Source organism: Monodelphis domestica, chromosome 3, assembly GCF_027887165.1.
Source record: "Monodelphis domestica isolate mMonDom1 chromosome 3, mMonDom1.pri, whole genome shotgun sequence".
Lineage (NCBI taxonomy): Eukaryota > Metazoa > Chordata > Mammalia > Didelphimorphia > Didelphidae > Monodelphis > Monodelphis domestica.
Genome location: NC_077229.1, coordinates 218400630 through 218421589, shown reverse-complemented (window position 1 = coordinate 218421589; position 20960 = coordinate 218400630). Strand labels below are relative to the sequence as shown.

Sequence of the window (20960 nt, the reverse complement as noted above, 5' to 3'; positions counted from 1 at the left end):
CAAAGTATGATTCCCAAAGAAAATGAGTAAAAACAGAAAGAAAGCTTAGAAACAAATAAACATAGGTATATGTTCGCATACATGCAAACATACACTTTTTTAAAAAAACAAGTAGAAACAAAGCATCACAAAATAGGAAGTATAAAGTATAACAGAAAGAAATCACCTTACAGCCGATATATTTTCAAAAAGGAAAAACATGCAGTTGCCTACAATGAGGACAAGTGGTAAAGCCTGGGCATAAATAGCTAGAAGAGAAGACACCAGATCTTTCACACAGGACCCATTGTTGAAAATAGAAGACTTTTGCCTAACCGTCTACATATCTTGGCTTCAGAACAGTGAGAACTTCATTCTGTTGTCAGTGGCAAATTCTAGGAAGTGAGACAGCGTCATTGTTGCCTCAAGTCAGTGTCATCAACCACTGTGTGTCAATCAGTCTGAATACTTCTGTAAACAAACAGCATGTGCAAACATTTCATGAGAGGTTACATGAAAAGCAGTTCTTTCTTAGAAAATTTAGCAAAATCTCACTTATTTAGAAAGACAAAAGTGAAAGGAACAGAATGGTTACCATTAGACTTATGGTAACTTATGACATGGTAGATGTAGTGAGAAATTAAAATATAAAATTTTTTTAAGAAAAACAGTTTAGCCACTTTTATCTACAAACTAAAATATTCATGGATATTAAGGGTAATTTAATTTTAAAATCACAACTGAAAAATCACAGTTCATAGTCACCTAACTTATAAGATAGTAAAACATGGGCCTGAGACAAAGTAGACTAAAATGAAACAAGGAATCCACAAGATCCCCAAAGCTGAGGGCAATTTGAAAGAATACGAAATCTTTGGACCTTGCTTTAAAAAAATACTGAATTTAGGTAACGTCTTACCTTTAGTTACAATTTTAAAAAACCAAATTCAAATATTTTAATCAGTAAAAATCACATCTATCATGTTTCAGTTCTTGTATATTGTTAAATTTATGAGTATTCTATAAATGGGACAGCTAGGTGGCACAGTAGATAGAGCACTGGGCATGAAAACAGGAAGATGAATCTGTGTATACCTGAGCAAATTACTTAACCCTGTTTGCCTCAATTTCTCATCTACGAAATCAGCTGGAAAAAGAAAAGACAAACTACTCTATTATCTCTCTCTCAAGAAAACTCCAAAATGGGGTCACAAAGAGTGAGGCACAACTGAAACAACTAAACAGCATAATGAAAATCCTATAAATGATTAATTAAAAAATAGAAGTATACATTATATATATGGTTAAATGTAGCATCTTAAAATTGATGGCTTTCTTATTCTTTTATAATTGCTTTTCATCTCACTCTCATCTCCTTATTATACTTGTTTTAATGAAATGTCAGAAGTGACAATAATCCAAAATGGTCAAACTGGATGATTTCACTGGTGTAGAAAATGCAGATTGGCATGTTCTCTGTAACATAGTGTCTTGGGGAATAGTTTGTGTCTCTAGATGGTTAAATGACTTGTCCAGGGTCACACAGTCAGTATGTTTCAGTGGCAGCACTTGAACCTTGGTCATTCTATCTCAGAGGCCAATCTACTACATCACACCTTAAACACCAACTTTAAGAATGAAGAATTAGAAAATGACAGTGCTGTCCTTCATTCTAAGCAGCTAGATGACAAAGTGGATAAGTGCTGAACCTAGAGTGAAAATAACTCATCTTCCAGAGTTTAAATCTGGCCTCAGACACATACTAGCTGTGTGACCCTGGACAAGTCACTTAACCCTCTTGGCCTCAGTCTCCTCATTTGTAAATGATCTGGGGAAGGAAAGTAACAATCCACTCTTATCTTTGCCAAGAAGGCCCCAAAGAAAATCAGGAAATGTCAAAGATAAAAGAAAATAATTGAAGAGCAAAAATCATTCACTCTAATGGTATATTTACTTTTCCTATACCCCCATCCCCCAAATTTTTGCAAATGGACCTTTCTAATTATCCACAAATCATTCAAATGACCTTCTTATGCATAATGATAGTTAAACATTTATTGGGTGTGGGACAGTGAAAAGCTGGAGTGGGAATAATAGTGATCCATAAACTTTGTCTCTGAATCAGAAATTTATAATTAGAACTTTCTAAAAACCTCATCATCTAATAAACAGACATCATGGATTAGTGTAAGAGTGCTGAATTTTGAGTCAAGATCAACTGAAACTTCCTCCTTTTATGACCATGAGCAAGTCACCTCACCTCCTGAGGATTCAGTTTCTTTATTTGTAAAATGAAGAGATTAGACCAATTGGCTGATAGTGTCTCCTGTAGCCCTAGATCTTGTGATTCAATGGAGTGAATAAAAGAGAACCCAAAGAAAGGATGGATGGGATTCTGGCAGAGATAGTAAAGGAGAGGCACTTCAGGCAGAAGGAAAAGCATAAACAAGGGCACAGAGACAATAAATTAACTTGGTTGGAATAAAATCATTATGTGTAGGAAGGTTTTTGTTCAGTTGCTTTTTTCTGACATCTTATTACTCCTTTTGGAATTTTCTTGGCAGAAAGAGTGGATAAACCTGCCATTTCCTTCTCCAGATCATTTTACAGATGAGAAAACTGAGGCCAATAAGGGTTAAGTGGCTTGCCCAGGGTCCCACAGCTAAAAATTATTTAAGACCAATTTGAACTCACAAAGAGGAGTCTTTCCTGACTCCAGGTCTGGCACTCTATCCATTGAGCCACTTAACTGCCCTACATAGAGAATAGTAGATGATGAAGACAGATAGGCTAGGATATTATTATGGAAGGCCTTGAAAGATGACCTGAGGAAACTTGATTTGGTCCTAGGGACAACAAGGAACCACTAAAGATTTCTGAACAAGAAAGTGACATGATCAGAGTTGTCTAGTAGAAACATAGCTGGGGGTACAGTATAATCTACAAGATTAGAAATTTAATTTTAAATTAAATTTAAATTCTTTGAAGAATAGCTTGTTTATATCCATCTCCAGAGAAAGAATCAATACGTAGAAATAAGCAAGGAATTGTTTTAGATATTAAATATATCTTTTGATTATTGATGCTTCTCTAGTGTGGGGAGAGGAAAAAGGGAGATACCTATGAATTTAATGTGACCAATTAATTAATTAATTAGAAAAAATTGAAACAAAGTACAACTTTAAAACACAAAAAAGATTAGCAACTGGTTGGGGTGGGTACATGAGAGAGGGTTTTTTTTTTTTTTATTACTTCCAGGTTCAATGCATAAGTGACTGGTAGAGTCATGATGATATCAGCAAAATAAAAAGGAGGAACAAGTGTTCTGAAAAGGAGAGTGAGTCACTTTTTTGAAGTATTACCAAGTGATCTAGGTAAAGATATCTACCATGTATTTGGGAATACAATTTGGGTGCCCAGGAAAGTTTTTAGGTCAGGGTCTATATTAAAAAATAAGGTAATCAGAGGTGACAGATGGGCAAAAAAATTTCTAGAGGAGAAAATGTAGAAAGAAAAGGGAAGGACAAGGCCAGAGTCTTAGCCAATGCCTTCATTTAGAGGATAAATGGAGTAAGTAAAGGGCACAAAAAAGTAACAGAAAGATAGAAGGACCAGGAAAGTGTGCTTTTTATTTATTTTTTATTTTTTTTATTTTTTTATTTTATTTTTATTTTTTTATTTATATTTTGAATAAAAATGCTAATGATCAGGGACAACCCTGAAAGACTTATGATAGGGAATAACCAACCTCCAGGCAAAGAACTGTTGGAGTCATCTTTCACATCAGTGAATATATCTTTGGTTTAATTTTGGGGTTTTTGTTATGTATGAATTTGCTCTTACAACAATGACCAATACAGACACCATTGTATGACACCAAAAACAGTGGAAAAAAGAAAGAGAATGCTAGATTGAAATTCTGGCCTGCCACTCAATGGCTATGTCATCTTGGGTAAGCCATATGAACTCTAAGGTGATGCCACATTAAACAACCTATGAATGTATACATGAGAATCTACAGTGGTTCTATGATTTCATCAGTATCCTAGTATGGGAATTTCCTCCACTAAAAGGCTACAAGCCAACCATGATTAGGAAGTAGCTAGGTTAAGAAGTAGACTTAGACATACAGAGGTTGACAGCCCCCCACTCATACAACTACTAAGTGTCGAGGGCAACATTTAAACCCAAATTTTTCTTTTTCTAGACCACCAGGTCTACCAACTATGCCATGAATCAATATAATATGAAGTAATTAGAGTTTATAGAGCTTAGCTAAGTCTATTAACATTTCATACCTTCATATGACACTGAACTGAATTTATGAACACAGGCCTATACCATAAGGAGCATAATGCAAAAATACTAGAAATATTTCTCAATACTAGAAGTATTACTATAAGGAACACAATGTGAAAATACTAGAAGTAACAAACCACATGCAGAATAAATCAATTAACGACTATCACTGAAAACTGTGATATTTAAACTACTAAGTTTTTATTTTAAATATTATAGAGCCATAAGTTTCCAGGTACTGTATCAATTTCAAAGAAGAAGGCCATCATTGTTTTGGCCAAAAATTGATTCCTCCTTTCAGTTATGTAGCATGATCTATATATGATAGAATCTCTATCATGTTGGTTTAAGAAATAATAATAATAATAATAATAATAATAATAATGGAAAATGACAATAATAATAAGTATTTATATAATATTTTAAGGTTTCCAAAGCACTTTACATATATTAACTCACTTGAATCTCAAAACAATCCTGTAAGGCAGGTGTTATTCTCAGCCCTATTATTACAGATGAGGAAATTGTGCCTGAGCAAGATCAAGTGACATGCTGAAAATCCTCACAATCAGTGAACACCAGAGGCTGAATTTGCACGTGGGTCTCCCTCACCATAGGTCAAATGCTCTCCATCCCATCATTTGGCTAACACAACACAGAACATTAGACAAGGTCATCTTAAGAGACATGAAGAACTAGAGAATGAGAAAATCAGATCCGCTCCATAGAAGTGTTTTTTAGGCATTTGAAGCAGCCGGCTGGCAGTTCTCCTCAGTCAGACACTGAATGGGCTTAGTCTGCTCAGCACCCAATGGGACTCCCTACTTTAGCTAGTATTCTTTTACACAGGACACCACGGGAACACATGGAGCCAGCTTTCCTCCCAGTGGTATGTATATCAAAATTGTTCCAAAGGAAAGCAATACCTCCCTTGGTCTCAGCAGTCATTGTTCCTTGACTGACATCTGCATTTTATAATTTTTTTATCTTAAGAAAATTTTATTTAATTAGTTAATTTAGAACATTTTTCCTTGATTACAAGATTCATGTTCTTTCCCTCCTCTCCCCCAACCCCCTCCCATAGTGGACATGCAATTCCACTGGGTTTTACATGTGTCATTGATCAAGATCTATTTCCATATTATTAATATTTACACTAGGATGATCATTTAGAGTCTACATCCCCAACCATATCCCCATCAACCCATGTGATCAAGTAGTTGTTTTTCTTCTGTGTTTCTGCTCCCACAGTTCTTTTTCTGGATATGGATAGTGTTCTTTCTCATAGATCCCTCTTAATTGTTCTGGATCATTGCATTGCTGCTAGTAGAGAAGTCCATTACATTTGCTTGTACCAAAGTGTATCCGTCTCTGTGTACAATGTTCTCCTGGTTCTACACCTCTCGCTCTGTATAAATTCCTGGAAGTTGTTCCAGTCTCCCTGGAATTCCTCCAGTTTGTTATTCCTTTGAGCACAATAGTATTCCATCACCAACAGATACCACAATTTGTTCAGCCATTCCCCATTTGAAGGGCATCCCCTCATTTTCCAATTTTTGGCCACCACAAAGAGTGCAGCTATGAATATTCTTGTACAAGTATTTTTCCTTATTATCTCTTTGGGGTACAAACCCAGCAGTGCTATGGCTGGATCAAAGGGCAGAAAGTCTTTTAGCGCCATTTGGGCATAATTCCAAATTGCCCTCCAGAATGGTTGGATCAATTCACAACTCCACCAGCAATTCATTAATGTCCCAGTTTTGCCACATCCCCTCCAGCATTTATTACTTTCCTTTGGCAACATCTACATTTTAAAAGTATTGATACTGGATTTCTGTTTGAAGCCCCAGGCCTTATTGTACTTGAGACTTCTCCCTATCTTCTTGTATTTTAAATGATCGGTTCTGGATTTATTTTGTGGAAATGCTGTTGGTTGGCTTAGAAAATTAAAATGATTATTTTTTTCTACACTCAATGATTTTTTTTTGTCCTTCTCACATGTGGATTTTATTCAACTAGAAATTCAAAGAAAGATATGACATGACAGGATTACAGCCCAAGAGCTATAAAGAGTGACAGAGACCTTCTAGTTCCATCCCCTCTGGTTACAGAAAGCTGAAAAGAGGCTTCGACTTGACCCAGGTTTCGTGAGTAGTAAGCATTAGAAGTAAAATTTGAATTCAGACCCTCTGATTCCAATGTTAATATTCTTTTCCCCGTAACACCAATATTCTTTCAATGTCTCAAGGCAAGAAAATCCACTTTATTATGATTTGAGAAAATACAATAGCCTTCTTTCTTTGCCAGCATGCAAGCACCCTCATCCTGTCTTTATTTGATTGGGGGTCAACTGGAAGGAAGTTAGGGTGGATATTTTTACCACAAAATTCTGCTTCCTGCATCTTCAAACAGCATAAAAAACCCCAAATCCAACAATACTAACCCCAACTGCTACATTTCCTTGCTTTTCATGGATTCAGATCCCTCTATTAGTATGATTTTGGACATTTCTATTAACTGAAATGAGCATATGTATCATGAAGGTAAGATGTACTCATATTTCTTTTATGGTCCAGTTTTCACTTTGTGTCACAGCCTACAAAATATATTTGGCTTCAGATTCTTTAGCTGATGAATTGCTTTGCCATTCAGCACTTTAAAATGTAAATAAACTACTGCACGATGTATTGATTTTATTTCAGATGCAGTTTTTCCAATGCCTTGCGAATGGCAAAGTCTATATTACATGTCATTCTCTCAAAGATCAGTTACTTGCAGAGGAAAAAGTAGTCAAAAGCTTGATGGATTTTCTTATTCTGATGGATATGGGAAAACTCACCAGTGTAAAAGTGATATGATAGATCTGTAGCTGAAGCATTCTTAAGTGAAAAAATAATAATGTGACATTGAATTGGCTTGGTCTAGGTAGCAATAACAAGGTGTTTTTGCTTGGCAGGAACTGGGATGCACGAACAATACTGTGACCAATGCCATGAATTCTGCTCATTTTAGTGCTTTTAACTTGGGCAAAATTTCTCTTATTTACTGAGACCAACCTATAGATGACACGAAGCTGTGAGAGCTAGCTAGTACAATGGAGAACCCAGGCAGGATCCTAAAGGCTAGAGCATTGGGTTGCATTTAATAAAATGAAATTAAATAGGTAAAATATAAAAATCTTACACTTGAGTTTAAAAAAAATCAGCTTCGTGAGTATAGGAAAGAGTATATATAGAACAGAAGGGAAGGGAAGGAATAAGTATATAGTGCCTATTATATGCCAGGCATTGTGCTAAGGGGCTTTTTTTTTTTTTTACAATATTACTTCATTTGGGATCCTCACAACAATCCTGGAAGGTAAGAATTACTTTTATCTCCATTTTATAGTGAAGAAAACTAAGATGAAAGAGGTTAAGGAGTTTGCCCAGGGTCACACAGCCAGTAAATTGCTGAGGCTGGATTTGAACTCACAGCTTCCTGACTCCAGGACTAGTACTTTATCCACTGCACCACCAGCTACCTTATAGGTAGTGTTAGCAGTTTGTCTGAAAAAAAAAGCTGGGGATTTAAGTGGATGCAAGCTCAGTATGTCAGTAATGTGATGTGGCAGCCCTCCCCAAAAAAGCAATTCAGTCTTGGGTTTTACTAAGAATGGAATAAATTTCAGGAATAAAAAAGTGATAATCCCTTTGTACTCTGGCCTCACCAGACCATGTCTGTAGTGCTGTATTCATGTGTTTATGCCAGCATTTAAGAAGGATTGATGAATTGGAAAGCATCCACAAGGGGGCAACGAGAATGGTAAAGGACCTCAAATCTATGGAATAAAAATCAGCTATATGAGGACAATCATCCTGGAGCAGAGAAAGCCCAAGGGACCATAATAGTTATCTTTATGTTTTTGAAGGTGTATCATGTAGAAGGATTAGATTTTTTTCCCCTGTTTAATCCCATACGACAAAAGCAAGAGCAAAGAGCAGAAATTGAAAGGAGGCAATTAACACTTCACATTAGGAAAATCTTCTGAACTTTCAGGGCTGCTCTAAAGTGGAATGGACTATCCCAGGAAGCAATAGATTCACCTTCACTAGGAATCTCTAAGCAGAAACGAGGTAATCACTTGTTAGATTTGTTATTGCAAGGATTCTTTCAGGAGTAAGTTAGATTAGGTGGCCATTGAGGCCTCTGAAATTCTGTGGTTCTACTCCTAGGTTAAAATAAAGCATATCACAACCCTTAGTTCAATCCCCTCATTTTACAGCTGAAGAAACAGACTAAGGAAGATGAAGTGATGCGATGAAGGTAGATTTTGTGTTAGCAGCTATAAGATGTTATCAAAAAATGTACAAAGCTTTGAATCCCCTCTCTGCTCCCTGAATCAACTAGAAGAATAAACTTGCCAGTAGCATCCAAACAACTATTTCTCTCTCAAAAAAATGACTGTGATCACCATAATGAGGAAGAACCTGACTGCAGTTTAATGATATTGGTGATCTCGGGCTTAAATTTGTGAGAATCCCAAGATTTCATAGTCATTCTGAGTGTGTGTTTGTATGTGTTGGCACAGAGTATGCATACTCATATATGTTGGCATCCAGATATATGTAATCTTTCTGTCACTTCTTTGATTCAGTCCATGTTTCCAGATTTCCATTTCATCTGTCTTTGAGAGGTAGAGAGAAAGGTAAATGTTAAGAGAAAGTATAGAGAAAATGTATGTTTACCCAAAGAATTCTTCCATCCTTCCCAGTCTTCCGAGGAAAAACCAATAAACTGACCTCTAGTTCTCTCTTCCTCAACCCTGAAAAACTGGTCCCTAAAAACCTATGCCGTCCCTAGGCAATTACTTCAAATATCAACAAACAGACTACCTTTTTTGTGTGAGTACAAAAGGTTCTAAAATATGATCATAGCTGGCATGGAAGGAAAATGATCATTTTAACATTTCCACTTAAAATTGTGAATATTACATAATTAGCATACATCTATGCCTCACCCAAGCTAAAGTGTAAAAAAATTGGAAAATGAGAAAAAGAAAAAGAAAAGGAGTAAAGCATATGAAACCTTTGGCAGATAAAAGACCGCTACAGAATGCACAATAGAATATACACCACAAAAGATAATCCACACATACATCAAAATAATATTACTTCCTTTATTTCAATGTACTTAGCTGGAAAATTTGGTGGCTGAGAAAGATGACTAAAAAAAAAAATCCTGCTAGGTCTTTTTATACTTAAATGAATCTGAGACTCTAGTTTTCCCCTTCTTGCTATAGTAGAAAACAAATAAATACTGCCTTTTCCACATACAAGAAAATATTTCCCCTGCTTCCATTCCTCTCTGCTCTCCACCTACTCCAGTAGCCTAGGTAACATTTTAAATTAGAGATCCTTTTACCCAAAATATCACTGGTATTCAGAAGAAGGAAAAATTACTAAAGGTATTGTGGTTGAAGAAGGGACCAAAAAAGTGGGAATTGAAGTGGCCCTTGAAGGAAGGGTAGAAATTATATCAAAAGGAATGGAAGAAGGCATTTCAAACAAAGGAAATAGTATAAGGAAAGGATAAGAGAAGGCAATGTGCATTGCACATGTTACAATGTGGAGACAAGATAATCTTGAATAGAGATAAGTCCAAGGCAGACATAATAGAAATTAAAGGTAGGTAAGGGGAGATTTTGTCATGTCCCAAATGCCAGGCTAAGTAGATTAGCCATTATTCTAATATAACTCTTGTCAGAGACACTCGGAGTACAAAGGGTCCTTGGTTTAGGGAAGAAAAAAATAGCAAAATTCTCTTGGCTCAGGCTTCCATCAAGGAAATTCAAAAAAATCTTTTAATTAAACTTTTACCATCATACTAGGAAAGACACTGGCAAATTTAGTGTTGAGACATTAACAAACATTTGTTAAGCACCTACTGTGTGCCAGATTCTGTGTGTTAGGTCCTAGTAATACAAATGCAAAGGAACTATCCTTCTTCAAAAGGGACTTATAACCATCAATAAATACACAAGCAAACTTATCAAGTGATTCATATGTGTGAATCACTGGGGATAGAAAGAGGGTCAAAAGCATGGTCTCCCCCTCAAGGAACTCATAATAATAGGGAGACAAATATAGCTAACATTGTACCTATGAGATGTATACAGTGTAAATAGAAGGTAATCTCATAGGAAGGATCTTAGTAACTTGGAGAAGGGGGAAAGTCCTACAGAAAAAGGTGGGATTTGATCTAAGTTGTCTTTTTTTAACCTTACCTTCCATCTTAGAATCAATACTGTATATTGGTTCCAAGGCAGAAGAGTGGTAAGGGGTAGACAATGGGGATCAAGTGACTTGCCCAGGGTCACTCAGCTGGGAAGTGTCTGAGACCTCCCATCTCTGGGCCTGGCTCTCAATCCACTGAGCCACCCAGCTCCCTCCTGATCTAAGTTTTAAAGGAAGCCAGGGAATCTAGGAGGTAGAAGAAAGGAGAGGGAATATACCAAGCATGGTAGACAGCCAGAGCATGTACTCTAGGCATAGGAGACTAAAAGTACAAGGACATCAATACAATCTTTCTTTATCAAGAGAAAAAATAAGAAATAATTAGGCATTTGGGGCCAGTAGACCGCATGACCCTTCCAATTCCACCACACAAATTTCCCATGGACCTAAAAGGGAGGTTTTCTTTCTTCAGGGCTCCTTGTCAGTGCCATTCACTCACCATTTGCTTCACTTTTAGGCTTCCAGTTGGGAGCGCAGCCCTGTAGTGTTGCTGTTGGCTCTTCCACAAAGGTCACCTTCTATGTCTGTGGTCCCCCACCCCCATATTCTCTTGATAACCAGTTAAAGTACCATTTGCTGAAAGACCATCTCCGTCTTCCATTCCCTCCCTATTTCATGAGTAGATGCTGGTACTAGATAGAACATAGGGGCTGTTAGTTTTATTATTGCTACAGTGCTTGGTTATGCCATCAGACTTACACTCACAGGCAAGCTAGCCTAATTGAAATCACAGGATTCCCTGAGGGTGAGATGGGAGACAGCGTATACCAAGTCTGTCAAACTACTACTACCATCTTGACCACCACCATCTCCTTCAGATACAAATGGAGACAGGGTCTTCCCAGAACCCTGAGCACAAGAACCTTGGGAATAACAATATCCATCCCCCCCTTCCCCCAAGGAAAAAACCCACCCGATCGTCTTCTTCCTGCCTAGCTGTTGTAGGCTCAATGAGGACAGAAATCATTTTGGAGAACTGCTTACAAAATGCCACTAAACAGAGAGCTGAACACAAAAGCCCTGGGAGTAGTAGAACTCCTCCCCTCCAGACCACTGGTCCTGCCTTCTGCTGAATCCTAACCATCATTCAAGGAAGTAATTCTTGTGGAGAACACACCGGACAACTCCACCAGCTGCTACACACATAGCAAGGAAATCCATCAAAGCAGCAAGGTATCCTGAGAGAGAGATAGAAAATAGCATGTTCTAGGTAAGTCAAATCATTACCCATACCCCACCTTGGCCATAATTTCCCCTTAGACTCTAACAGAGACAAGCTAGGACCCTGAACCCAAGAGCCTTGCGGATAAGAAAGCTTCCATTCCAGAGCCCATAGTCTTTATCATGAGAGACATCCTGCAGGTGTTCTAGCCACATCTATTAAAGACCCAGAAAAGAAAGTTCTTGTCACCAAAGGGTTTGGCTCTATCAACTGGCTCAACATCAGAAATGTTGATGATGAATGATGAATGATAAAATGTTCATATCTCTGATATGATTTTATCAGAGAAAATGACATTAAAGAAAATGCATTACCATCTGCTTTGCAGTCATACTCTAAGGACCAGGGGACCTTTCCAACTGACTTACAGATGAAACTTTCCATATGTGTTGTCTCCCCCATTGGAATGTGAGCTTCTTGAGAGCAGAGACTACTATTTGAATCCCTAGTACTTTGCAGACGGTAAGCACTGAATAAATGCTTTATTCATTCATTCTTTTCAAACCAATGCTCCCCTGTTTACTTTTGTTCTTTATATCTATATCCCGAGTATAGAGGAAATAGTTATCATTTAGTCAATTCTTAAAACTGACTCATGTCCCAGATATCTCTCTGTTCTTTGCCGACCATATAGATTCCATTCCCTTTGTTCATTCCAGATACTTAGTTCATCTTTCACAATATATTAGAAGTGACACAAATCCTTTCTAGTAAGCCAGGTGATTATTAACCCATCTCTGTGAGAATCATCTCTATCATTTTAAATTTTCTTTTACAAAAAAGGTCAGAATCAAGCCAGTGCCTCTCAAATATCCCAACTGTTCCCCAACTCAACCAGAAGGCACAGCTATAAAAGTAACCCTAAGACATGAGGGTTTTTTTCTCATTTTTGTGTCATGGATCCCTTTGGCAATCTAATGAAGTCTAAAGACCCTTGCTCAGAATGATGTTTTAAATACACAAAATAAAATATATAAGATTGCAAAGGAAATCAATCATATTAAAATACAATTACAAAATATATTGTTAAAAGAAAATTTAATAGATAACAGATTAAGAACCTCTGGCTTAGAGGTTCTAATAATCTCTCCTAACTTCCCCCTCTACCTTCTCTCAATTCTAGGTCTTCATCTATAGAAATAGAAGACAGAAAAATGAATGATCATTCTTCATAGCCTTATTCCTGTCTCAAAACTATATAACTCTACACTTTCACCAGAAGACAACTTCATTGTTCACTGCAAAAAAAAAAACTGATTTATTAGCATGACTCTGAGAAAAAAAATCTCTGTACAATTGTTGCACACTCCTCACATCTCCTACTTATGAGTTAAATATGTATCACTCAAACTTGAAAAAAATGTTCTTAGATATAGCCTGCTATTAGGAAGGCAGTATGGCATAGTGGAATGAAAGCCAGTTCTGGAATCAGAGCACTTGAATTAAATTCTTACTTCTGATGCTTATCCCCTATAAGTCAAATTATTTCCCTGGACTTCCATGTCTTCATCTGTAAAGAGATTAATCTAGATGTCTTCTGAAGTCCTTTTCAACCTTACATCCATGATCTATTATTATCTACCATTATGAAGACAAACAGAAATCCCTCGTGAACCCAGAGACTAGAAATAAGTCATAAGAAGAATTTTCTTCTTAAACAGGTCTTGTCACAAATAGAAAACTATCCACCAAAACAACTAATCCAGAAAGAAACCAGACTATGGACAAACACTGACAATCATTGTCAAAATCAAAAGATCCAATTCCCTTGAGGAAAATGAGAAGATCTGTGCCTATATCTAAAATCCCACAACATATAAAACTCATTGTAGGCAGTATAGTAACAGGAAGAACATAGGACTACTCAATAAATCAGAGGTCTTTTGTTCTAATTCTGTAGCTAACTAGTTATATGGCCTTCCACAAATCATATAACCTCTCTAGGTATAACCTCCATTTTTTCATCTATCAAATCATCAAATTGAATTGGAGATCATCCCTAAACTCATCCAACCCTAAGGTTCTCTGAAAATCATCATCCATTCAGGTTGTTGCTCCTCTCCTTGGTTATTCAGCTGTATGATAGCCACTGTTTGGTGACCTCAGACTCTTTTATTTTTCAGGCAGATTTCTCCCACCATCACATTTCCAAAGTGAAAATGCAACAGCTTGCAACGACTGCAATATACTTAAGATGTAATAATGGAAAATGAGATGTTATTGATTGGGGAGGGAGGAGGAATAACCACAATGGTGTCATCAAGTCAGAGAAAAAAAAAGAAAATTAACAGATGAATTCTTTGAGACTCTGGGACTTGGTTGCCACCCACTGCAGATGGCAAGGTTCTGAGTAGCAATCCCCAGACAAAACAAGCTATGCATACACTCTGTGAGACAATTCCCCAAAAGAGTCTTTCTGTCCTAGAGGAATTCCACATTTCAGAGTACATTACAAAAACTACTTAGATTTAGAATCAATTCTGTTTAGCAACAATACAAACACTCAACTAGTTGCTTTCTTATTTTCTGTCAGTTTTCACTTAAAAAGAGGCCACCTAAGTAGAGAGGTGATCCATGTAAAGAATATACCTAATAAAAATTGCTCAGCTATAAGAATATTGGAAGGTCATTGACAATGTAAGAATATCCAAAAAAAAAAGATGGCTAGAATGGTGAGAAGATAAGAGATGTTGATCACCTGAAGAAATCAGAGGTATTTAGACAGGAGAAAGAAAATCTGTGGGAGAAGGGGGAGAGGTTCTGATGTTTTGTTTTCCGATCCCAGCACTACATATGGTGCATGGTACATAGGGAGCACTTAATAAATTTTTGTTGAATTGAATTGACATTGGCATAGTCCAAATACTTAATGGGCTATCATGTGGAAATGGGCCTGGATTTGTTTTACTTGACCCAAGAAGGCAGAAATAGGATAAATGGATAGAAGTTTCAGAGAAGATTTAAGTTTGATATAAGTATAGCACCCACCTCTGGGTCCCCTCTCTCATGGATACTATGAGACTGGATTTCCAGAGTGCAGTTGACTACTACAGTCCTCTAAAAGAAACTCTGAGGATTGCTGAGATTTTTAACATTATAGTTCTCGAGTCTCCATCTGATATGCTACCCATTATAAATCAACCAGGTGAACTTTATTAGCATTTAGAAAAGGGAATTACTGAAAAGCTATAGCAAGAATTTTAGTGACAAAATAATTTCCCTGAATTGGAGTGTTTTCTTTCTATACACAGACAAGATGCCTAGAGAGTGAGCTCAAACATTAATAGAGAGGTGCATATATCAAGAACAGATGGGACCAAAGTGTACCTCCTGAATCCTAGTCCTGCAAATCCTTTTCTCCCTTCTTGAAGTTCTCATTGGGTTCACATTAGGTTCTTATTAAACTTTCTGCAAGATTCCAAGAATCCTTGGATTCGTTCTAGAATCCATAGTCAGCACTTTTCTTTGCCATGAATCATAATGATGCCTTAGGTTGCCTCTGTCCTTTGTTAATTATCTTTCTATCTCTTCCTGAACAGGTTCTTTATGTAGTCAGCCACTACTACCTCCTTAGGTTGCCATCAATTCTGGTTGCCAAAAGATATTATGATGGCTATTCTAATCTTTCACAATTCACAACATCACATCCTTGTCAATTCTGTCTGGATTCGCAGTTGTCTGTATCAGAGAAGATTGAATACAAAAGAAACAGAGGTAGGACACCTGTGACCAACTGGAAGATAGAGCAACTATCCTCCCATCCAGTGGTTCAAAAGAGTTCTTGTCTCACTTGCGGCCAGGAAGGAAAAGAGTAAGAGATCTTCATCTTTTTTTTTTTTATGAATTCAGTTCCATGAGTTGCTAGCCCTTCCAGTTCCTCAGCTAATTAAAAAACTTTTCATCATTACAGAGTATTGAACCCTTCAGTCAATTGTGGAGAGAAATAGTCTCTCCAAAATCCCACAAAGCAGACTGGAACCAAAGTGAATCTGAATATACCCTTAGGACTGGGACCTCACTGTTCAGCCCCCTGCTCCCATTACATAAGGCACAACTTCCTGTAATGATTAGGTCTGAAGGAAAGTGAAATGGGCTACCATGATAGATAATGAATTGCATATTCCAGAATTTCTTTAAGCAGACATTAAAAGATTAATGTAAGGGATAATGAAGAGGAGATCCTCTTCAGGTAAATTCAAAAGTAATGAACTCAGAGGTCTATTCCACCCCTATTGTACCCATAATTTTATGTATTCTAAGGTGTAACATATGGTCTAGTGCCATACCAAGAATCCCAGGTAGGGAAAGGGATGGAATACTACTGCCCGAAGAGTAATTCCTAATCTTTTGTATTTGCACATCAGGAATGTAGAATCTGGCTTCAATAGGAGATATTCAGGGGTAAAATGAAGGAATTTTGTCTAGTCAAGAGTAGCATTTAGAGAAAATCATTGACCAACTCTTTTTGTCATTTTGCTCTTTGACCACACTTTGAACCAACTTTGAATAGGTTTGCATTTGGCTAATAAAACTTCATATGCCAGTTACTTTGCATAGGTTTGGTGAAGTGTAATAACTATATGAAAGTAGTCTGGACTCTTAGAAAGATTAAATCCTTTGTCATTACTGAAATTTCTCAAAGAAACACTTAAAATACAAGTCAGGCTTATGGCTTAGTGATACATAATAACTGCTCAGTGAATAAAATAAGTAATTTAATAGACTTTTTTTGGCAGACAAGCTACATTATTTAAATGACTCAATTAGTGACTGAATGACAAGAGAAACAAAATATTTAATTTGGCATATGCCATTTGAAATGTAAAAAAAGGTTAAGCAACTATGACCACAGTTATTCATCTTTTTCTAAAAACTGACTATTTTCCTGTACTAAGTAAAACCAATAACGATAGGTGAGTTCAGTATATGAGATGAGAGTAAAATATTTTGAAAAGATAAAAGAGAATTCAAGATTTTGATGACTTATTTTTTGCTGCAAGAGACGTAGCTGTGGTCAGAAACACCTTCCTTACTTCTGTCAAACCAAGACATAGACAATGATATTTTAGTACCCCAGCATGGGGTACACTTGACTAGTAGTTTCAAATATGTTTAAAATTGATTTTTGAGAAAGGAAATCAGGAAAACTGTTTGCTACAAGTACATTTTTGCAAAGGAAAATCAAAGCAAGTTTGTCATTTTCTTGTGGTATCTTTCATCCTTTACATCAGAGAATTCAAACCCCTGTCCTAGGATAATACTCGCTAGTCCTAGTACTGGTTCCATTGACCCCAATGATAGCCCATAAAATGTCACCATCATCTCTTCTACTCCACTTTCACTTGCTTTTATTTCCTTACCAACAAATTGCTTGTTTCCCTTGGATGAACCAAATACATGACCAAAAAATACCAGATTTTGAAATGTGGGATTTTCCAAAGGACAAAGAGTTTGTTTCTGCTTATTCAAAGACAATCTGGCATTCTGTGGAGAAGGGTTACTGTCTGAGACTTTGTAAGGAGCATACATGTTCCAGCACTGATGTTACATGAGAACAGATCAAAAACATCAATGGCAGTAGATACCTCGAAGAAAATTCACAGTCAAGCTAACCATTGCTAATCTCAACACAAAAGCCTGCAGCTTCTTTCACTGGGATACTCTTTTACCCTGACAAATTCTATTTTTTCCATGACCTCTGACCTGTCCATCTTATAGTGTTTTTCCCTGGATCTGTGCCAGTCCCTATTGATCTCTATAAATGACAAGAATGCTTTCATTGTATATTGAACATTCCCGGGCTCTTTTCAAGCGTTGGGGGGGGGGGGGTGGTGGCAGGATACAGAGATGAACAGAAAGTCCACAAGCCTGGGGGCAGTTTCTGCAGTGAAAATGACAAAAGAAAAGCTTTAAAAAGATGGGTGAGTGTTGATATAATCAAATTCTGGTGCAAGATTACAGCCTCCTATGTAGGATGTCAAATTTAAGTCTATGTAGGATGAAGAACGACTCAGAATCTAGAACTGTTTTTTACTATCTTTTAGCTAGAGGCCACTCAATCTCCTAAGCCATACTGGGTCTATAAATGAACAAATTTGGTGAAAAACTCTATGAACACAAAATGTCATCTTGGAATGAGACGGCTTCCCCTGGTAATCACCATGAACAGATTACCCCACAATGATGCCCAAATTGTAATGTCCATTCTAATGCTGCTAGTTGTTTACCTTCTTTTTCACATTTCCAAAGACCAAGTTGGTACTTCCAAAGTAGGATTCTTGATTTGTTCAAGGATACCTTGTGACTAAACTGTGAAGAAAAAAAAGAAATGAAGGAATAAGGAAGGAAGAAAAGAAAAAGAGGAAGGAAAATGGCAGAAGAAAGAAAGAAAGCTCAATCTATTACTGAAATTTGTTTTAAGAGAAATCTAAGTTTAAAAAATCTAAGTAAAATCTAAGTAAAAAAAATATAGATATATATGAGTTTAAAAAAGTTCCCTTAAACCCAGTAATTCAGAGACAATCCTGGTGAGAAATCAAAATGCCTGAAGCAACCGGCTGTTTGACAAACCCTTCCTTATAGTTTCCTCTCTTCCATCAACCAAAGAAGGTCAGTCTTCCTAGAAGAATTTTAGACATGACAACAGTTATTTCCTTTTTGCCTAGCTGATAGGAAGGAAAAAATTATCCTTTGAAATGATAGAGAGAATGATAACAAAAACAATGCCACATGCCCTATTCCTATGTATACAATTATACACACTTGCATTATTTTCACTGTTTTGACAATAAATATACAAGCAGCCTATGAAAATGTCAGTGATTTATATCAGATTTAGAACTTGCATCTAGCAAATGAGAGTTGTCATGCAAAATACATTCTTATTCATAGGATTGCAAGAATCTATCCAGTTCAGATATGGCAATTTTTTCCAAAGGAAAATTGTCAGTATGTTCCCATATCTTTGCCTATAAAATTTCATACTTGCTTTAGAAAATATTTCCCTAAAATTCCATCTTAAAAATCAGTAAAAATGAAATAGTACCAGATTTTATACTCCTTTCTTCCCCAAAATGTATGTAAAATATAAAGAGATACATATATGTGCTGCATATGTGTATATATATATATATAGAGAGAGAGAAACAGAGAGAGAGAGAGAGAGAGAGAGAGGAGAGAAGAAAGAAGAAGAAAAAGAAGAAAGGAAGAAAGGAGAAAGGAAGGAAGGAAGAAGAAGAAAGAAGAAAGAAAGAAGAAAGAAGAAAGGAAAGAAAGAAAGAAAGAAAGAAAGAAAGAAAGAAAGAAAGAAAGAAAGGAAAGAAAGAAAAGGAAAGAAAGAAAGAAAGAAAGAAAGAAAGAAAGAAAGGAAAGAAAGAAAGAAAGAAAGAAAGAATAAGAAAGAAAGAAAAGAAAGAAAGAAAAGAAAGAAAGAAAGAAGAAGAAGGAAGAAAAGAAGAAGAAGAAGAAGGAAGAGAAAGAAGAGAAGGAAGGAAGAAAGGAAAGGAAGAAGGAAGGAAGGAAGGGAAAGGGAAGAAGGAAAGGAAGGAAGAAGGAAGGAAGGAAGGAAGGAAGGAAGGAAGGAAGGAAGAAGGAAGGAAGGAAGGAAGGAAGAAGGAAGGAAGAAGGAAGGAAGGAAGGAAGGAAGGAAGGAAGGAAGGAAGGAAAGAAAGAAGAGAAAAGAGAAAGAAAGAAAAGGAAAGAAAGAAAGAAAGAAAGAAAGAAAGAAAGAAAGAAAGAAAGAAAGAAAGAAAGAAGAAAGAAAGAAAGAAAGAAAGAAAGAAAGAAAGAAAGAAAGAAAGAAAAGAAAGAAAGAAAGAAAGAAAGAAAGAAAGAAAGAAGAAAGAAGAAGGAAGAAAGAAAGAAGAAGAAAGGAAAGAAGGAAGGAAGAAAGGAAGGAAGAAAGGAAGAAAGGAAGGAAGAAAGGAAGGAAGGAAGAAAGCAAGGAAGGAAGGAAGGAAGGAAGGAAGGAAGGAAGGAAGGAAGGAAGGAAGGAAAGGAAGGAAGAAAGGAAGAAAGGAAGGAAGGAAGGAAGGAAGGAAGGAAGGAAGGAAGGAAGGAAGGAAGGAAGGAAGGAAGGAAGGAAGGAAGGAAGGAAGGAAGGAAGGAAGGAAGGAAGGAAGGAAGAAGAAAGAAAGAAAGAAAGAAAGAAAGAAAGAAAGAAAGAAAGAAAGAAAGAAAGAAAGAAAGAAAGAAAGAAAGAAAGAAAGAAAGAAAGAAAGAAAGAAAGAAAGAAAGAAAGAAAGAAAGAAAGAAAGAAAGAAAGAAAAAGTATACTAGATAAAGCCAATATTAGGTACTGAAAAAAAATAGGTCAATTGAGTATTAATACTATTTATGAAAATAAAATACTTTCATGGAAGATTAAGCAAAGTGTTTGAAAAGTATTTTCAGTATCATAGATCTTATGCTACATATTTCCAGTCTCATTAAGATTAAATTGAGGTAGGACAATCTGAGTTGTTTTATACATCTTACTTTCCATTTTTTCCTCCTGTACCAAATCAGATAGCTCTTCTCTATCATATATGGCTTACTGATGAGTTGATTTTATCCACCCCTAAGCCAATTCCCATTTTCAATTCCATTTTTACTTAAGCTGAACTACTCACATATTAGTCTTTCATTATCAAATAATGCCCTGCTTTCAGACTTTCACTCTATTTTGGTACATCCTTTCCAAGTAGAATGCATTCCAATAAAATGCATTTGTTCCACTGAGTCAGATTTTAAGACTCATTATCATGCTCATCATTGACACAATGGCTCCTTCAGAAATGCAACAATCTGTCATATGAGACCCATCCTTGGATCAATGACAAAAGTGTTTCGCCAAGGGTTGTCTTATCAATGCAGCTGCTGTGAAGCATATACATTAAAACCACCCCAGCTAAAGAGGTTCATTTTAAAAGTGCAGGCCATTTAAATAGAAAGACTTTAAAAAGCTATTTCCATGATTTTATTTACTTCTTAGAATTTCACTTACATTATTCACAGTTGTGGAAATGGGAATATCCATAGAATTTCCTAGTCTCCAGTTCTAATCACTAAGCTATATGCAAATGGACTAGAAATAATAGAGCCAGGATTCAGAGAGTCAATGCATTTCCATTCTTACCATAGTCTATAAACATTATGGATTTCTATTAAGATGAAATGGGATAGCAACCAGCTCTGCTTGCATTAGTAGG

The 20960-nt window shown here is 36.4% G+C and overlaps 2 long non-coding RNA genes across 2 annotated transcripts in view; both read right to left on the bottom strand.

Moving 5' to 3' along the window:
- LOC103096836 (uncharacterized) overlaps positions 1–17990 on the bottom strand; it is a 28279-nt gene extending 10289 nt beyond the window's left edge. Inside the window, exons 1-2 of the long non-coding RNA XR_008917628.1 lie at positions 15100–17990; positions 167–11728 (exon numbers count right to left, since the gene is read on the bottom strand). This is a non-coding gene — a long non-coding RNA (uncharacterized LOC103096836). The remainder of the gene's footprint in view (positions 1–166; positions 11729–15099) is intronic.
- Positions 1–20960, bottom strand: part of LOC103097165 (uncharacterized) — a 247936-nt gene that overhangs the window by 188110 nt on the left and 38866 nt on the right. The gene's annotated exons all lie outside the window — the stretch shown is intronic.